Genomic DNA, 18,778 nt, shown 5'->3' with positions numbered 1-18,778 from the left:
TTTCCTTTTTTGGGGGAGGGGTGTTTTATTGCTTAAAATGTTCAACTCGATTGACTTTGGTTTGATTTTGCCAATTAATGCACATCTTCCTTAACCAGTGTTAACCCCGGGATAATATCAAGTAGAATGAAATAATCGTTAGTCTTTAACTGGATAAGAAACGATGGTTATAAAAACACGGGGGATATGCGACTTCGTCAGGTGAGACAATAGGCCTACCCCCCCCCCCCCAAAGCACAGACAACGGGATAGGCTAGTACGCCGTAACACAAGTCCCTGTCAAAGTGACCCTCCAATTATTTTATAGTTAGGTACAATATGAATCGTAAGAATTATGCATAATTATTATTAATGATATAATGAAATATCTTTCGAAAGATATGAAAATTCTTTTTGGGAAGTGGAAGTCGAACGTTGTTAGGAAAGAGACTGTAATGAAATGATCATTGTTGGACTTACGAACACCATATACTGAACAATGTGCCAGTGAAGGTATGCGTATTATATATATATGTATTTTTTTTTATTTTGCAATGATAATATTGATATCACTTAAACTATAAAAGACACATGTCGTACATGATTTTCCCATAAGGTAACTCGATCAACAGATCTTTGCATCTTTATATTTTTTGTTTTGTGCACTACCTGGGAGGTATGTACTACGATAAGGAGCTAACAGTTAATCAGTGCTAACATCAAATTTTGAATAATTTTTTGATAGATAATTTGAGGTTTTGTACTGAGATATATCATAGTATTAGAAATATAATTAATTAAAATAGGCTAACGAAATCCAGCAACTAGCGAGATATCGCAAGACTTGATCCTTTTAGTATATATACAATGTACATACATGTACGTCCCTGGAACTCCATTTTGCTGAGAGGGACACTTTTATAACAACTATACCTTAAATGATTTAAAAAGATTAATAAAGCAAATTCATTTCGAATCAATAAAGGAGAAAAATCTGCATATTAAACCGAAGGCGGACCTTTTATTATAGAGGCAGGCCGGACCTTATATGTTATCGTATTAGGTCCCCCCGGACCTTTAAACGAGGCGGACCAAATATTATGCGACACCGGCCAACAGGAGATGCTTACTCCTCGTAGGCACGTGATTCCAACTCTGGAAATCCAAGGGGTCCGCGTTATATGCCCTTTTTAAAAATTTTAGTGTTTGTAGTTTTTTTTTTTACAGATCTATCACTGTTCATTATTTTTACCTTTTTCACAAAGTCGCGTTTTTTTTCCAGAAGATTTTTTCTTTGGTAGACTGATAAAGCAACTTCAACATGCAACTTATCTTTACTTTACAAGCACCTTAACTAGGTTAAACATATTATGTATATCAATATTACATGCAATTTAAATATGTTGAAATGCTACTATGTTGCTGGTTATGTGATATCTCAAATGTCTAAGAGTTTTTATGATTTTGAGACAGTGAAAATTTTGCTAAAAAAAAACCATAATCTTTGCGAAATTTGAATTATGACAATTTTGTACTGTTAAACTGAAAAGCGTAAACTTATCGTGCACAACACAAGTACATGAAATACAGCAGCCAATTTCACATTATACTTATGTTGTATTCTCTATTTTGATGTTATTTAATGATTTCAAAATTCCTTACTTTGGAGCATCAAGTACTCAATTTTTTATCTATTAACAAAGTAGGAAGTATTTGGCATTCTTTCCTCTGTTAACATTCATTGATGTCGACATGTTATCTTCCATCTTCGACATTATCTAGCATCCATGTCAACATATTCAATAGAAAATAAATGTGTAGATATGGGGCAAAAAAATGCCAACATAGATACCCTGCCAATTCAGGGACAATATCAAGTTTTCAGCGTTCTGCTTAATTTTGAAACTCTCGCATCAAGTGATTTTATTTCATAAAACTGAAGTAAGGTGTGAAAGCTTCCAGAGAGATGTTTTACCTTATTCCAGTTTTATTCAAAAATCTAAGCGCACCTTAAAAAAAATCCAGTTTCAGTTTCATAGAAAGGGCACTCGAAATATTGGCCAATGAAACAGCACAATATAAAGATCAGATAATTTTAGTCACACACCCTCTTACATTTTCTACAATCTGCAAGGACATACTTGTACATCTAAACGTAAGTTTACCTTTTTTATAGCAAATAAAGTAGTGGGAAACCAGAGTTCTGGACAAGTATCCTCAGAGTATTTAAATGGAAAAGCCTCGATCGTTCTAGTCTCCAAATGAGTGAGGCCACCGAAAATGTCATATATAACCAATGTTTAATCTATTAGCAAAAATGATAAATCTAATTTGTCATCATTAATCAAACCATATTTTAATTAGCGAAAGTAAAATTATTATTATTTGGATGAGTTATGTTTCACGTCAATGGGTTCCTTTCTGAGAGACAGAGACACAACTTTAAAATTGATAAATCTTTTTTCTTTATGCTAAAGTTGCTTTAATTTCTGCATATTGATCTTCTGTTGAACTATATTTTTATTGTAATCTCGTCCGTAACAGGTTATTGGTCCCCTACCGGTGAAACCGGAGGGGACTGTAGGTTTCCATCTCGTCTGTCCGTCTAGCTGTCCCTCCGTCTATCTGTCAGTCTGTCCCACTTAGTTTTCCGCAGTTTTTTTTCTGAATGCCTGCAGATATTGAGCTGATTTTTGGTATCTGACTTTATCTTAATTAGTTACAGATCAAGTTTGGGTTTCGATCCTCTTCAATGATTATTGAGAGAATAACGTACGGTCTTTTTAATTTTTAAGGCTTTCCGCACTTTTTCCTAAATGCTTGCAGATAGATATCAAGCTGATGTATGGTGAGGCTACCTTGATGAGTTTTAGATCAAATTTGCATTATGTTCCGCTTCAATGATTTTTGACGGAATTACGGCATTTTCAATTTTTAATAGGAACCAGATTACACTTGCCGGTAGAGCACTAATATTGCTATTGCAATACTCCCAGAATGTTTGTTTTGATAGAAAGTAATTCTTAACAGACGAGTGTCTTCCCTTACCAAATTACGACGATTCTGAAATTTGCAAAATTGAAACCCTCAGATCTCATGAAATTTTAATTAAATGAATGCAGTTTGACGACCTTGTAAACCATGTACTTGTGCCATGTGTATACAATACATGAAATAAGGATTGCCCCGTTTACAAAAATTCAGTCTGAATTGTAAACAGGAAATGGTTGCATATCTCACCTATTCCTGGAAAAGGCGCCACGAGTGGATATTCCAATCTTTCGATAGATTTTTTATCTTTATGTAACCGATATGATCGTCCACGGACGTAACTCGATTGATATCGCATCGAAATTTTTCAACCAACCTGAACCATGTTATGTACTTACACCAAAATAGCCAAGATAGTACAAGAGTTTTAATCATGAAGCTTTCGCATGATATCGAAGTATTGATTTTTTTTTTAAAACCAGTTGAAAACTTTTCACTCATGAAACTTATCAAATATCCTATGGAAAGCCAACGGGCTCAAAATTCCAACTCGGTAATTCTTAAAATGTACCGTCCACCAAACTCAAACATTGATTTTTGGGAAAAATTTTCATGGTCCATAGAAAGAATAAGTGATGTGTTTATTAATATTATTATACTCGGAGATATTAATGTTGATTTTCTTCAAATAAATCCAAATCATGAAATTTATAATATTATGAATACTGCTGGGCTTTCAAATGTAATAAATGAGTCTACGAGAGAAACACAAGATAACAAAACGTTAATAGACCCTATTCTTATAAGTCAAGAAAATTTTTTGTACGATTCAGGTATACTAATGGTTGACAAATATTAGTGACCACAAAGGTACGTAATATATATACAACAAAATTATTGTAATAGTTCTTCGTATAAACGAAAAATATGGAGCTATAAAGAAGCAAATTTAGAAGAACTTAATATACTGTTAAGAGACTTTGATTGGGAAAGTATTATTTCACAACCTGTTGATATCGAAACCGCAACAACAAACTTTACGCAACAATTTATGGTGATTATACGCAAATGTGTACCTGAAAAAACTGTTACGATAAGACCCAACGACAAACCATGGATGGATTCTTTGTGAAGAAGAAATATGCGACTACCCAATAGGTTAAGAAAAAAAGCACAAAAGACCAAAAAAGAATCAGATAAAGAGAAATTCCGGGAAATTAGAAACAAAGTAAATAATATAAAGAAATATGCAATAGCAAATTATTATGACAACATCGATTCACATCTGGCGGCCGCCAGATAAAATATTTTTTCTACCTGGCACCAACCGGCTTCCGTAACATCTAAATGACACAAATAAAATTAATAATAAATTATACTGGAAATTATTAAAAGATGTCTTTCACGCTAAAATTACATGCGAAATACCCCCTATTCAACAAATGAATGGTAACGGTGATCCTATATATGCATTTTCCGATAGAGAGAAAAAATTGAATTGCTTAATAATTTTTTTTACATCGATCTCTGATATAAAAGATGAAGAATATGAGTTATCAGCTTTCGAATCCAAAGATGTTAAAAGATTTAGTGACTTGTATATACAAGAAAGTGAGATTATTGATATTATCTGTATCCTTCCCCTAAATAAAGCTGTAGGCCCTGATTGTATTAGTTACAAAATGTTAAAATCTTGTAAAGAAACAATAGCTAAGCCACTTTATTTATTATTTAATAAATCCCTAAGACTCAAAATTTATCCTGAAAGTTGGAAACTAGCACATGTGCTACCTTTATTTCAAAAAGATGACCCATCAGTGACTTCAAATTATAGACCTGTATCTCTTTTGAGTTGTGTGAGTAAAATATTTGAAAGAGTTATTTTTAAACATGTATATAATTTTTTTCATACAAATAATTTGTTCTACAGGTGTCTTCCCACTTAGCCAACATTTTGAAAAAGTACAGGTAAAACACAGGTAAATCTGTGTTGGCTAAGTGGGAATGGGGTGCAGATTGAGAACAAAAGAAATAAATTACAGGTAGGCTATAGTCTGTTTTAAGCTACATGTATAAGCCGAATAAAATAATTTATTTAATTTGTAATAAGAACACCATGAAGATGTAATATTTTTGTGATAAATTGAGTTTCAGTGCAAGTACAAAAATATCTTTTTTAAAAAATATAATAATAAATGATATATTAATTACAGTATGATTTAATTAATTATTTTTAATAATTAACGGTTTTATTCTTCTTTATTGCTGTGTTGTATCACAATTTGATTTTTTTTTAAATTTTCTTTGTCACATTTGTAACATCTTTGGCGAGAAATGTTTTTAAATATATTTATTATAAAATAAATATTCAAAAGTCATTCATTGAATATATTTAAATTATTAATAATTATATCCTTCTTTTTTTAAAATAAATTATTATAATAGCTCAACTTGAATCAAGCCTAAAATTTTAAAGTTTAAATGAAAAACACATAATATGCTGCAACATAGAAATTAATATTCAAACTGTATATGAAATTCTTTTTAAAAAAATGTACAAACATTAATTCTTTAGTAAATTTGTAGTTTTTTTTAACATTTTCCATGGCAGAGTAAAAATAAAACAAAATGACAGGAATCCCCCCCCCCCCAAATGTTTCATTTTTATAATATAAAATAATACTAAGTATATAGGCCCTAATAGAATCATATATAATTAAATAAGACAGGGTTGTGAATATCAAGTATGAAATGATTTTCTAAGTTGATTTTTTAAATCAGATAATGAATCAGTTTGTATCAAAAGATTCTATTACTGTGTTCATTATCACGATCGAATATTACATACTCAGATCTATATTTTTAATCACAACTGATAAATATATTTTAGAATATTCAAAATTGTTTCTACATTGTAATATACACTTTTTTGGTATCATTTAAAATACTTTATTTCTTAATCAATTTTCAATATTTTCTTTCAACAATATTCAATTTTTAATTTAAAAAAATTTCAGATTTATATTTATTTTGTACTACTAAATTAATTCTTTTTTCTAGAACTTCAATTTTTTTTAAATTTAAATTTTATGTTTTGACTGAAGTTTTCATTTTTATTTTTTCATTATTTTTTTCAAAGGTAGCAATTCTCAGGTAAAGCACATATACCTGAAAACAGACTATAGCCTGTTGATCACTCAGTTGTAAAAATCAAAATGTTGGCTATGTGGGAATAGGATTTTTCAAAATGTTGGCTAAGTGGCAGGCAGGTTTTTTGCCTGGTCACTCAACTGTGTACCAACTTTTAGAGACTTATCATACTATTGTAAAAAGCATTAATGAAGGGAAACATTGTTGTATGGTTTTTTGTGATTTATCTAAAGCTTTTGATAGAGTTTGGTATAGGGGATTGATTTATAAACTGAAAATGTATGGTATCTCAGGTAATATGTTAGAATGGTTGGAAAGCTACCTTATCAATAGAAAACAAAAAGTCATGTATAAAAAATTTATTTTCTTCCGTGAAAAACGTGCATGCTGGGGTTCCCCAGGGCTCTGTCCTAGGTCCTCTTTTATTTCTAATATACGTGAATGATGTTGCCGAAAATATGATATCCGTTTTGCAGACTATTTGCAGACGATAACTCTTTACAAGAAAGCTCAAATGACGTGCGCATTACTGAACATAACCTAAACCATGATTTAAAAATTCTGGATGAGTGGTCCAAAAAATGGCTATTAAAATTTAATCCAAGTAAAACAAAAGTAGTTTTTTCAGCTTAAAAAATACAAATCAATTACCTGCATTATTTTTTGGGAGCTGTCGGCTAGAATATGTAACACAACATAAACATCTTGGTGTTATTTTCTCATCTAAGTTAGGCTGGACTGATTACATTGATAGTATTGTCAGTAAAGGCTACAAAAAACTTGGACTTCTCAAGAAACTTAAATTTTCAGTGTCTAGAGATACTTTATCCAAAATTTACGTTTCCTTTATTCGACCACAACTTGAGTATGCATCTGAAGTTTGGTCAGGCTGTTCGTTTGCAGATATTGAAAAACTTGAAAAGGTTCAGTTGAACGCTGCAAGAATGTGACAGGTCTGTCAGTATTAGCGTCAAGAAACTCGTTGTATGTTGAAACAGGATGGGAACCTCTTATAATAAGAAGGGACAAAGCTAAACTTTTAACAATGTTCAAGTTAAAATCCACAATAACCTAGTTCCTGGTTATTTAAAAAATATAGTACCAGTAGTTAGAAACAGTGTTTCAAATTATAATACTCGTAATTCAAGTAATTATTTTTTTACCGAAGTGCAGGCTTGAATTTCTAAATAAGTCATTTGTCCCTGATACTATTCGCAAATGGAATTCATTGAGTAACGAAATAAGGGAAATAACTTCAATAGGAATTTTTAAAAGAAAATTAAATAATAATAATGACAAGCCTCCCAAGTATCTATCATACGGCAAAAGGTATTTGAACATTTTACATACAAGATTAAGGCACAATTGTATTTTAAATCATGACTTGTATAGATGTAACATTATAACGAATCCAAATTGTTCTTGTGGATATAAGGAGGATAGTCATCATTATTTCTTTGTATGTAGAAAATATCTTGAAGCTAGACGTTTAATGTTGAATGCATTACTTGTAATTAATAATGTAAAAATGTTAAATGTGCATAAACTGCTATGGGGAGATGAATCATTATCTTTGCAGGAAAATGAAAAAAATATTTGGTATTGTTCAAAAATTTATTCAGGATACTGGTCGTTTCAATTAACACTTACATGTACTTGTATTTACTACCTTTTGAAACTATTTAAATATGGTTATTGACGCCATTGTAATCATCATTATATAAAATGATATTCCTTAGCAATAATAACTGTTGTCTTTGTTCTTCTACGTTCATGTATAATATTGTAAAATTGTAAATCTTTGTAAATGTTGCATGTATGGGAGAGGACTATCTAAGTTTTTAGAACTTGTGTCCAATCCCTTTGACACATTGTCAATAAAATATGTTCAAAACAAAATGTACCCACGTAAACCTTAATTTGTAAATTGTAAATAATAATTTCAGAATTTATCACAATTTGTTAATTGCAACTATTCTTCACAACTTATCAAATGTAAAATATAACACAGGTTATATCAATGCTAACGCATACGCAAATTGTAGCAAAATTTCTGCTTTGCACACGATACAGACGAAAACTTGACCAGTGAAGTCCTTCGTAACGAAACAAATAAACAATGAAATAATACAAATGAAAAATTATCGAAGACAAATAAGAAATTATACAATACAAATAAGAATTATACAATACAAATAAGAAATTATACGATGCAAATGGAAAATATAGAATACAAATAAAAAATTATAACATTACAAATGGAAATTTTTAGAATACAAATGGAAAATTATAGAGTACAAATTAAAGAATATACAATACAAATGGAAAATTTTAGAATACAAATAAAAATTACACAATACAAATGGAAAATTATAGAACACAAATAAGAAAATATACAGTATAAATGGAAAAGATCAAATATTGCAACGTTTGACGTGCCATATATATGTAGCATTGTTTTTCATAGGGGACAACTAGAAATATAATTGACACCTTTATCTGAAAAATCGGAGGGGGGGGGGGTCTTTACGCTACTTTATAAAGCTGAAAAGTTTCTCAGGTTCTATTTCCCCACCCCTCGTAAATATGAAGAGTGGAACTTTGTCTTTAGATAGGAATATCAACTTCTTTTTTCTGTATTCAACCATCTTATTTGTAAACAGCTAAAGAGATCGTTTAAAGGCATAATATGCATGTATATTACAAAACTCTATTCAGTTGAGGATCTTTTTTTTTTTTTAGCTATGAGGCAAAGTAACTTGCCATCCCTATAGCGCCCTCTTTCGTGTTAATAGGCGTTAGCATAATGTAATCTCGCATAATTTACAAATCACGAAAGAGTACAATCTACATTTCACAAGTTGACAACTCGCAAGTCTACCGTGACGAATTATACGTTTTACACTTGTCAAGTTATGTTGGATAGTTGCAATTAACAAATTGTGATAGAAAATTGACAAATTATGAAATAATGATTTACAATTTACAAATTAAGGTTTACGTACATGGGTACATTTTAAGAATTACAGAGCTGGAATTTTGAACCCGTTGAATTTCCATAAATATCCGACATGTGTTTTGAGACATGTTCGTAACACAAGCATTTTGATAGAAAAATTTCATGTACATAGTGTTTAATAAAGTTCTGATCTATCATTATGGAAATCTATCTGATTCAATAAATGATGAATAATTAACTTCTTATGTAATACTTTGGAAGTAGAATTTATTTTATTTGGGTCAATCATCATCATTAATATAATAATAAGATTATAAAGAGATACTACAGGATCAAAAAAAAACTCTCACGAAATACATGTATTATTATTCCAGTAAACATCAATCTTTCACGGTTATCAAAATATTTCTTTGTATTACAGAATTTCATTTGAATAAATTTGTATTCCTATAATTAATGACATTTAGTTCAATCAATTTTCGTAAATAAAGAAAGTCTTGTACTAAAAAAAAAACCGGTTTCCAAATGAATCTGTGAAGCCAGAAATGTTTATAACTCAGATATTGGATGCTTATGAAATACTGGTCGATTTCTACTATGGAGCAATATATATATATTTATATATATATATATATATATATATATATATATATATATATATATATATATATATATATATATATATATATATATATATATATATATATATATATTATTGACCATTAATACACTGTATCTGGGAAACGAAGAATATTATAAAATGAGTTTTAATTTTGTCGTCTCCTGTGAATGAACAATGAACTTCTCGAAAGATGATAGCGTGGATAATGGAATAGCTTTATTATATATCTTATCATTATAAGTCAAATCACTGCTTTATTACTGACTGATGTAAATCAATGTATAAATCATTTTTGCCAACATTTTAAACTAGCATACAGTTTCTTATATAATATTCATATACCTTTTTTTTCAAACAATAAAACTTTAGGTTCAAAGCTTCAAGCATGCACATGAAGACCAAAGAAACACACAATCTAACGCCAAAGAAGATTCTACTGCTTATGATTACTGTCTTTCTAATCAAAGAATCAAGGGCTTTAGAAGGTAAGATTTAAGTATCAAAACTAATCTCGGAGAGAAGAATGATATACTTAGTATTTTGAGTAAAAAGGAACAGAACATATGAATTTCATGCTTTCACGCCTAGGGATATAAAGATTGAACGAAAACCTCTAGCCTTAACAAAAAAAGTCCGTTACACTATAAAAATGTTGATATTTAATTAGCTGAAGTGAGTGAGTAAGAAAGCAGGTAGATTAATTCTTTCCAATTTTGGGCCCATTAAGGGCATACTTTATAAGAACATCAAACTACAAACAAACAATAAAGAGGGCAAGAGATCCAAACGATAGATAACAAAGTTTGAGACAGCAATCACAAAGGTAGCAACAATATCCTTCTCTACATAGTCTTATTTAAATAAAGCATATTTTGACAAATTTTTACTCCATATTTATTTAAAAAGATATTTAGCAAATCATTAACTAATAAAGCATATTTTGACAAATTTTTACTCCATAATTTATTTTAAAAAAGACATTTAGCAAGTCATAAATTTCTGATTGTAGGTTTTTTGAAAATATATTATCACAAGATTTCAGTAAGAAATAAACATTACCCAAACAACAATTCCTGTTATGACATATAAATACATTTATTGACTGGGTTCGAAGGCAACATGTGTTTTGTCGGATACAAAAACCAAACGAAGGCTAGCAGTTTGGTTCGATGGATGGACACTATTCTAGTGTTATAGACTTGCATTGATTAAAACTCTGTATTTTGTGGCTTTAACTGTGTTGGATTAGAGATAAAACATAATTCTGTGCATAGCAGAGTTACAGATAAATTTGATTTTATTAGTATTTGACTTTATTCGTGGGAGTAATGGGCCTAGCTGCAGCTATAATGGGCCTTTCTTGACTCAAAAAAAATCGACGGCAATTTTAGACCTTTTCAGTCAATCTTTGGTATAAAAGTAGGATAATAAAACCAATATCTGGTACAAACTGGTATGCATAGCAGAGTTAGAGATTAGTCCGAGTTGTCCTGTTTCAAAGATTCTTTTTTGCGAGAGTATTTTAGAATGTTATATGTTCTATATATATATATATTTTAGGGGAGTATTAAGTCCTTAAAGTTGTTTGAATTTTGATATATTTTTTACTTTAAAAAATGATTTAAATTGATGAATGTTTAAAGAACCAATGTCTTACATGTATTTATAGAATTCTTTAAAATTTCAAAAATGTCACCGCATTTACGGATATCGATTCTACATTTTGGGGGAGGGGAGGGGGTTCACCAATTTTTATACTATGATTCACATTATGAGTGATTATTGAAAGTAGTATATTTATGAACTGCCAATCCTTACAACGAAAATCATTGTATCAGCCTTATGTTAAATTACATAGAAATTTTCATCCATAAAAAATGAAAATTAATTTGTAAAATAATGTCAATTTATATTCAACTTTTTATTTGCGTATCCATGACTGATGATTTTTCTTAAAGTTTCAGGAAATTTTCACGCCAAGTACGAATCATGGATAGAAAAATATAAAACAAGTAATGATCCTCCTCGATACTGCGAAGGCTGTTTAGAGTCAGCTGAGGAAAAGGCCCATTCGTTTTCATATTACAACCAGGTGGAAAGGGATGCGGTTGCTCTTATTAATCTATACACACAGGATATGGATTATGATGACGAAAAAATTTACCTGCACCTGAATTCTCAATTACGAAGCGGTCATCTTACACAATTGATGAGAGAATATAGGGAACTTTTAGAAATTTCAATAACAATGCTGTCTTCAAAGTCAGGAAAATGCTTCGATACTGTATTCAGAGGCACTGATTGTCAAACTATAAGCAAAGCGGAACAGTATCATGTCTTCCCACAATTCCTTAGTACAACTACTGAGGCTAGTATTGCTTTTGATTTTGGTCGCCCAGCTGACTCACCTACCTGCAAAGAACTCATTGTTATTAAAAATGTTATGCATAAGCATGGTCTTTTTGTCGAACCATACTCTGATTTTCCGGATGAGGGTGAAGTTTTGCTAAGAAGTAGCTCTACGATCAGAATTACCAAATACTATAATGGCAAATCAAGCGTACTTGACAAAATTCGCATTGAAAATGTAACTATGCATCTAGGTTTAACCAATGATGTTCAAGTTTATGTTGAAGGATTCGTAGTAGATAAAACAAGAAGAAAAAGAAGCATTACATGTTTAACAGGTTCATCAGATACACCGCATCCCTCAATATTAACGTTCATAATGATGATTGCAATATTAATGACCCACACACGAACGTAAAATCTCTAAGATATATAAATCCTATTTCGGGGGGGGGGGTCTCCTACTTTTCGGTGATTTTTTCTTTTCTTTCACACTGTGTAGCAATAAAAAGTTGGGTGGAGTGCAAGCAGCATCCAAATCAAAATTTACTTATTAAAATTACAGCAAAGACTATTCTCAGAGAGGGGGGTGGCTATTAGGGGTCTGTGATATCTATACCAGTAAGCGGCATAAATCCAGAAGTATATCATGCAGTATAAAGATGACTACATATAGCTGTAGTCTTCGATTCCTGTTGCAAGTTTTCAAATATTTAGTCCCCTACCAATGAAAACAGATGGCCGGGGACTATGCATGGTTTCCTCTTGTCTGTCTGTCTGTCCCACATCGTTTTTCTTGACTTTTTTCATACGCTTGCATTGATCTAATTTTTTACTGCGTAAGTCGAACTTTCTGGTTTGCATTTTGCCTCGATGATTTTTGTTGTACGTCTTTTAGACTTTGACTTTAATTTTTTAGGGGAACCAGACAAACATACCGGAATTTGTCTGGTATATTGCATATGTTATACTCTCAGAATGATTTTTCATGTATTTTTTATCTTAAAAATCAGTTATTTCAATATGCGAAGTATTTAATTCAAATTCTAATCATACTATGTTCCAAGTGTGACTTTACTAATTATATCATAATATTCCACGTGTATATTTCAATAACTTCGTTCTGATCTTTTTGATATATAGTTTTTTTTGGTTTGGTTTGTGAAATACTATTGTGTATATGTGAGCTTTGAATTAAATCAACTCTTCTGCTTTGGAATGTTTTTGAAACATTCAGCAATCTTTATCATTGTAGAAATATTTCCTGATTATTTTGAAGTCAATGAGTAGAATGATTATCAATATTATATTCAAAACCGAATAACTCTTTTTATTATATTTTCTACTGTGAAATACTGTAAACTTATCTGTTAATAACATATCGATAGTCACAGGTGTTTCTTCACACTGTAACTGTTATTTAACTTAGTTGACAAATGAAATATGGAGATAACGAACAGTATTCAAGCTCAAAGTCCATTTAGACAATACAAATCGGGAGCAGAGCAAATACGGAGCTCCAAAAACATACAAAAGGTGGGATCAGGTGCCATGGAGGAGTGAGCATTCCTTGTCGACCGGTCACACCCGCCGTGTGCTCCTTGTCATGATCGGCAAAAACGGAAAAATCCGTAGACAATTCATTGTGTAAATAAAGGCCTAACAATTAGTATGAAAAACGTCAGTCATCATACGACTTAATGACAGGTTGTATTTGCTGACAAGGTCATTGTATCGATCATAAAAGTGGTGACTTCGAACGAGACTGTTGATATCCTTGTTTCATCAACTTGTTTGTCAATAGCTTACCTCGTTTTAGAAATTGTTCATGCGTAGAGCATACTTTTGCGTATCAAATCAACTGAGAGACAAAAACCCCATATGCAGGTGATAAGGGTATATTGCTACATAAGTAAGGGAAGTTGAGGATTGAAAAATTGAAGTCATCAATTTAATCATAAGCTTTGTTCTTAGGATACCATTAAAGTCTTTTTCTTATAAATTATCCAAATAATATGAAACAAATGTGTCAGACTCTGTAGTATCTTTTATTTCAAGCTCACTGGGATATATCGAGTCGACATATGAATGAAAGTAACTATTGTTAATTGATAATACGTCGTCGATATATCAAAATGTCGAGTTGAAGGCCACAGCAAGTGTTTTCTTCTTCTCATCTAGATTGATTGATTGTATGTTGTTTTACGCCCCGTTCGACAATTTTTCACTCATATGAAGACGTCACCATATACCGGTGAAGGGCTTCAAATTTAGACCTATACTCGGCACTTAGGGCCATTGAGCAGTGAGGGTTCTTTTTCGTGCCAACGCCTACCTTGACAAGGGGCCTTGGTTTTTGTTTGTTTGTTGTTGTTTAACGTCCCTCTCGAGAATTTTTCATTCATATGGAGACGCTACCACTTGCCGATGGAGAGCTGTAAATTTTGTCCTATACTCGGCACTTAGGGCCATTGAGTAGTGAGGGATCTTTTTCGTGCCAGCATCTACTGCGACACGGGACCTCGGTTTATACGGACTCATCCGAAGGACCGGTATCCATATCCCACAGTGGGATTCGAACCCGCGACATAAGGATCAACTCCTTACTCCGCGAGTCTAGAGCAAACGCTCTAACCACTGCGCTATGCGGGCGTCACCTCGGTTTTTAAGGTCTCATCCGAAAGACCCGCAACTTTCACTTCAAAGTGCCAAGCGCTTGGCGAAGGAATAGTCGCTACCTATTTTTTATCGACTTAGGTCAGTCGCGGCCGTGATTCGAACACTCGACCTTCCGATCACGGAGCGAGCGCTCTACCATCTGAGCTACCTTGACGACTCTTCTCATTTAGAAGTTTCTGAATAAATTCTGCTTCATATGAATACGAAAATAGGTCTGCTAACGAGGGGCACAATTGGTACCCGTGGGAATTCTAAGAGATTGTTGAAAGACCTGATCTCCAAAACTACATATATATTGTCAATTAGAAACTCAAGCATCTTTTTAATATCAACTTCAGAGTACCTGTGTGTACAATCAGAATGCTTTTTAACAAAATAATTTTGCAAATGACCAATGACAAGTATATTTACGAGTTCCATTTTTATTGAAAAAGCAGCTGTCTATGATGTCAAAAAGCCTGGACTTTAATTCATCGTGGGGAATGGTTGTATAAAGTGTTGAAAAGTCATACGTTTTGATGTTATTGATTTTGTTAAAATTTTGTGATTTCAAATTTTCTAAAAGTTCCTTGAAGTTTTTAAGTATCCACATCTGATTTACACCACTTCTTCAATATACTGTTGTACACTACTCCTGAAGTTTCTCATTCACTGCTGTAAATATTCTAGTGAGGAGTAAAAAAAGAGGCTTGGTAGAACATTTACTGGAACCCGCTATGTATATTTGTTTGTAAGGATTTTTATGAAGTTTCGGAATCCAATATAGATATGGTAATTCAAATTCATTTTGGTTGCTGGGAATATTACAAATATTTAAAACTGACATATGGTTATGAAGAATTTCATCCTAAGAAAGGGAGCTATGGGTATAAGTTGGATGTCCACCTGCAGAATTAAATCCTAGTTCCTCAGAAATACAATTCAAATAATGAGCCTTACAAACAAAGACAATGTTGTTACATTTAATCGTATCAAAGTCTTCTTTTTCATATTTAGCCCATCTTCTGGTGTGATCTTCTACTGAATTCATAATATTTATGAAATTATGACGCCAGTTGAAAGATAGGGGTTCCCTAAACTTTGGCCCTCTTATAGTAAGTTATTTGGGGTTCTCATTATTAATTATATTACGTCACCAGTAATAACGTGTCCAGCAAGAGTATAGTTGTTGGGTGAAGAAGGACATGAACACGTAGGAGGATTACGTATCAGATGTCCGATATCTGGGCATTGTAGAGTTTTTTTTGTAATTAAAAAGTTTTGGAAGCAATTGTCGATGTATATTTGTAAGAAATACAAGGTATGGACTTCAACTTGAAATATAGAGGAATATACAAGACTGGACCTTTTTGTGATGAAGAATATTACTTGTATAAACTGCGTCAATTCCTTTGTTGGTATATTGAAGTTAAAGAAACAAACAGGTTGTTTGAGAGGTATTTTCTTCCGCGAAACGTGGCAGTTTAAAGGTGCTTAGACACAGATTTGAAGTTAATATTTACTCAAATTTTCAGTATAATTTCATGACTTATATATTGCTATAGCATTTCATACGAATATTTGATAAAAATCTTATTTTATCTGGAAGTTATTGAAACTTCGAATTTTGCGTTTGATAGACGCATCCTTACACTTTCACAAATTTTAACTTTATGATTTATCCTTATTACTTTAGAAAAGTAGCAATTTTGTTGTTTATTAATGAAAAATATTAAAACTATAATGCAGAAATTTCATAGTAGAAATGTAGAAAGCAAAATCCTCTCACCAGTATTGTCAGTCCGTGCTCAGTGGTGTGTGCAGAGTTTAACAATTGAACACACCCGGTGAATCGAAAACATTAACAACAACAGAGCTCGTGCCCTGTTTACAAAAACAGTTTACGTTTCACGGGTGTATTCAATTTGTTAAGCTCTGTACACAACACTGAGCACGGGCTGACAATATTTAAGTGAGTGGGTTTTGCTTTTGCACATTTTTACTCTGAATTTTCTGGATTATAGATGTAATATTATTCATTGATACACAACAGAATTGCTCCTTTTCTTAAGTATTAAGGATAAACTTAAGAATTGTGAAAGTGCAAGAATGTGTTAATCAAACGCCTTCCGAAATTCAAAGTTTCAATAATTTCCAGATTGAACAAGTTTATAATTTTATTTTCGTGTGAAATGCTATAGTAACATATAAGTTGTGATATTATACAGAAAATTCGAGAAAATATAAACTTCAAATCTGTGTCTATGCACCTTTAAAGAGCCTATGATTTGCAATATCCATTATCACAGATCCGAGCCTGTCTTCTGGTGTCGAAGAATCCAAATATGGACTTTCCTTGACATTAACGATAGACTATTCAAAACTTTCAAAGGTACAGAGTAAAGTTTGGTGCGAATGTGATAAAGGCCTAACTTTTTATTTACATAAGGAAATAGTGAATCAAAGGAGACATCGTGTATAATAGGTTTATTGTTAGACCGATTTCCATGACTACGCTTACGTCTCTGTGTATTGTTAAAAAGTCCATCAATCCACATTGCTACACTGGGGGATTGAAAGATTATCAACACTATAGACATTGTCAGTGCTACCATATGGAAAGGCCGTGCCTTGTTTTCTTATCCAATATTCTTCTCGCTGTCTACAGAAAGGTGTACTCAGTGATGGACTATTAGTGATGGTAAATCTTTTTTTTAGAATTCTAACTTTCATTGACAAAATAGAATGATCAGGTAAATTAAAATGCTTGTATAGAAGCTGCTCGCCCCCGCTGTTAATTTGAAATATATCCCCGATATTCTTTTATTAAGTGAACCCTTGGTTTTACCAACATAAATAAGCCCACAAACGGTACATTCTATTCCGTAGACAACATTAGAAGAATTGCAATTCAGATTTTCCCAAGTTTTGGTATAGAAGCTCTGTTCAGTAAGATTACTAGTAAACGAAGATCTAGTAATCAAAATATCACAAGTTTTACAGTTTTTGACAGAACATTTTGAAATAGAACACATGGGATCGGAAAAGACATCGTCAAATATATCTCTAATAGAAACTTTACATTCCTTCAATTTTTTTGTATGAACTGTTGGTTCTACACCAAAACTGGAAATCTGAAGATTGCACATATATGGAATGGGAAAATAACAACTGGAACACAATTTCGTGACAAAAAGTGCAATTTTCCCCAATAAACGAAAAAGTTATAAGAGAACACTCCTTATGGTTATAGCGACTATGAACATACCATCCTAGATCCGACTTAAACAGCCAGAATTTCCTCAAGTTGTTGCTAAAAACAATGTTTACGGTTTTCGACATCCACTTCGAATTTTCGGTTAGTAAATCGCCCAGAATATTAATCCGTGATAAATGTTATCAAATTACAAAAAAATATTAAATTGATTCCGTCAAATTTTTACTTTGAATTTCCCATAATAAGGTTGATTTAAAGTTGTCTAAATGTAGTTGTTTAAATTCATTGAGTTTTCTTTAAAACTTGCATCATTCTTATGGAATTGCATTGTTTTGAATTTCAAGTAAAAAAAAATCACACGGGGAAAAGGAAAGCCAAAGAAAATATCATAGATAAGCAGTGTAAAGTTTTGTAGTAGGTCGTGGAATTTATTTTACATGTGAAAAAGACATTTTTGATATTTTACGCCCTGCTTTGCACTCATGCAAATATTGGAAAATCCTGTCCAACTCGTGATCCAAATAAATTTCATATCCAACTACAAATTACTGAATATCATTTATGCATTTACTCAAATTCAAGATCAAAAAAAGCATAATTGCGCATTTACTACATGTCTTAATCAAAATAATGCAAAGATCTCAAATTAATTCCCTTTTGTATAAACTTAATTTAGACTAGAAGTGCTAAAATACATAAAATGCTTTATAAACCCATTTTCATGAGAGGTTGTTTTCTGCGAACTTGAAAATTGGATAAACTGTATAATGCATCGTCAAGAATCAAGCCATAACAATGCAATTATTCTAAAATCGTGGTTGATTATTCCTTGTAATAAAATATCTAGATAGAA

This window comes from Saccostrea echinata, unplaced genomic scaffold, assembly GCF_033153115.1.
Source record: "Saccostrea echinata isolate AGI-Se365-2 ecotype Australia unplaced genomic scaffold, CSIRO_AGI_Sech_v1 ptg000054l, whole genome shotgun sequence".
NCBI classification, from domain to species: Eukaryota; Metazoa; Mollusca; class Bivalvia; order Ostreida; family Ostreidae; genus Saccostrea; species Saccostrea echinata.
Note: the sequence above shows the minus strand (reverse complement) of the source record.